The following is a 2,587-nucleotide window of genomic DNA, read 5'->3' as shown; positions in this document are numbered from 1 at the left end:
TCTCTCTCTCTCTCTCTCTCTCTCTCTCTCTCTCTCTCTCTCTCTCTCTTTCTGTCTCTCTCTGGAAAGTTCTCCCAGCACCTTTCTTACTGTTTTTTGCCTCTGTTCCTCCTATCAGCTTGGAAGTAGCTTGAGGGCAGAGGAGGGTCAGGTTCACTTGGGGTCCCTAGCTGGGGCCTGGCAGGAAACACTGGGCTCCCAAGCAAAGGATGGGAGGATGGGCCTAGGACTGGAGGGAGATGGGGGCAGTGAGAGGGAGAGAGGGAGGAAGGGCGGTAGATGGCCAAGGAGGGGCCAGAGAGCCTTCCAGCCTGGGCCTGCAGCCTGTGCTTCACTGAAGTAGAGGAGCGGGTGGAGCTGCCCTGAGCTGGAGCCTCTCGTGGCTTCCTGCCCCACTCAGTCCATATTTAGGAAACCATTTCCCACATGGATTAAAATAGTCCTTCTACAAGTGCCAAAGCCCTGAAAATAGGCATATGGTGCAGGGAGGGCTGTCCCCGGAAAATATAATAAATGCCCCACTGGCGTCTCTGCAGAGCACAGGAGCCAAAGCCCTCAGCCTGGACCCACCCAGGCCCAGCTGCCAAGAAATCCCTGAGCTGTCTCTCCTGACCCCTTGAGTTGACCCTGAACATAGCCCAAAACCTCCTAGACCCTCAGTTTTCTCATCGTCCTTCCCCATAGCCAAAGCCTTCTCCTCCTCCAGGCTTCCCCTCAATGTCACCTCCTCTCAGAAGCCCTCCCTAACCACCCTGTCTAAAAGGGACCTCAAGAGTCCTTCACTCTCTCTTCATCATTTGTTTTTCTTTCTTTCAATATATCCTTTGTTTATTGAGGTATAATTGGCATATAGTAGAATGTACAGGTCTCAAGGGTCCAATTCAATGAGTTTTGATGATTGCACACACCCTAGGGACCCAAACTTCCATCAAGACAGAAAACATTCCTAGCTCTCCAGAAAGCTCTCACGTCATTGCCCTTTTCACTTCCTGTGCAGCACTTGCTCACAATCTGCAATTAGCTTGTTCCTTTGATAACCCTTTAAGCAAACACACACATACAGATATTGTACTTCCAATGTGCCTGGCTCTGTTTGGGGCACTTCATAAACATTAGGAGGAAAGGACTTAATTATCACCACTTTTTGGTGATAATTGAGGCACAGAGAGGGGAAGAAACTGGCCTCAAATCACATGGCTGATCCCCCAGCCAGGCCGATACCAGCAGCCTCCCTGATCAGACTGTGGGCCCACAGGGCAGGGCCAGTCTGCCTGACTACCTCTAGGTCCTAATACTGGGGCGCAGGGCCTGGTGCAGTCTTGCTGTGTCACCCAGGCTGGAGTGCAGTGACACAATCACAGCTCACTGCAGCCTCAATCTCCTAGGCTCATGCGATTCTCCCACCTCAGCTTCCCAAGTAGTTGGGACCACAGGTACATGCCACCATGCCTGGCTAATTTTTTTTTTGTACAGATGGGTTTTACCATGTTGCCTACGCTGGTCTCGAACTCCTAGGCTCAAGCCATCCTCCTGCCTTGGCTTCTGAAATGCTGAGACTACAGGCATGAGCCACTGCACCTGCCAATATTTGTAGATTTAATAAATCTATAGAGTAAGGATGAGGGGAAAAAACTCTCACAACCCATCATGAGGACAAGATAAAATTAAATTGAGGAGGCCCTAGTGAGGCTCAACAAATGGGAGACATGACAACCTGGACAAACTTTCTCCCTGCTGCCCATGGGCAACCTGTAGTTCACCTACCCTCTATGTTGAACTAGGCTTTACTGCCTCTTCCAGGGAGCCCACCATGACTACTCCAGTCCACAAGGCATTGCTGCAAGTTGGCCTCCTTCACATAGGTACATGACTCCACACTAATCTTCATAAAAGGTGTCCCAAAGTAAGAGCTCCATCTTCCCAGGCATGAGAATGAGCACAGGGTCAGGACACAGGAGGCCCAGGCTCTATCCCTATTCTCAGTATGACCTTAGGCCAGCCCCTTTTCCTCTCTAGGCCTCTGTTTCCCCAATGTTAAGCTGTAGGGCTTAGGCTATACAAGGTAGGGAAGAGAAGAGAGCAAAAAGGGGGACTTCTAGAAAGGGGTTCCCTGCAAAGTGCCTACCATAGTCCCAATCCCACATCACTGCCCCCATGGAGGGCCTCTGGGTCCCCATGGACTCCATATCCACATGCCTAAGCCCACTGGGGGCTACCTGGAATGGGCAATGATGGCATGGTTCCCAGTCACAGCTGGGAAGACAAGAAGATAGGAGGGGGCTGGACATAGTGGCTCATGCCTGTAGTTCTAGCACTTTGATAGGTCAAGAGGGGAGGATCACCTGAGGTCAGGAGTTTGAGACCAGCCTGGCCAACATCTCAAAACCACATCTCTACTAAAAATACCAAATATTAGCTGGGTGTGGTGGCAGGCACCTGTAATCCCAGCTACTTGGGAGGCTGAGGCAAGAGAATTGCTTGAACCTGGGAGGTAAAGGTTGCAGTGAGCCAAGATCTCACCATTGCACTCCAGCCTGGGTGAGAAAGTGAGACTCTGTCTCAAACCAAAAAAAAAAAGGAAGAAGGA

The 2,587-nt window shown here is 50.8% G+C and overlaps 1 protein-coding gene and 1 long non-coding RNA gene across 6 annotated transcripts in view; both read right to left on the bottom strand.

The window, feature by feature from the left end:
* Positions 1-2,587, bottom strand: part of MAPKAPK3 (MAPK activated protein kinase 3) — a 31,775-nt gene that overhangs the window by 11,670 nt on the left and 17,518 nt on the right. The gene's annotated exons all lie outside the window — the stretch shown is intronic.
* LOC116559346 overlaps positions 1-2,587 on the bottom strand; it is a 9,711-nt gene that overhangs the window by 1,491 nt on the left and 5,633 nt on the right. The window lies entirely within an intron of this gene.

Source organism: Sapajus apella, unplaced genomic scaffold (assembly GCF_009761245.1).
Source record: "Sapajus apella isolate SASKATOON/1434 unplaced genomic scaffold, GSC_monkey_1.0 scaffold23, whole genome shotgun sequence".
In the NCBI taxonomy this organism is placed as follows: Eukaryota; Metazoa; Chordata; class Mammalia; order Primates; family Cebidae; genus Sapajus; species Sapajus apella.
This window is presented reverse-complemented; position numbering and strand designations above follow the sequence as displayed.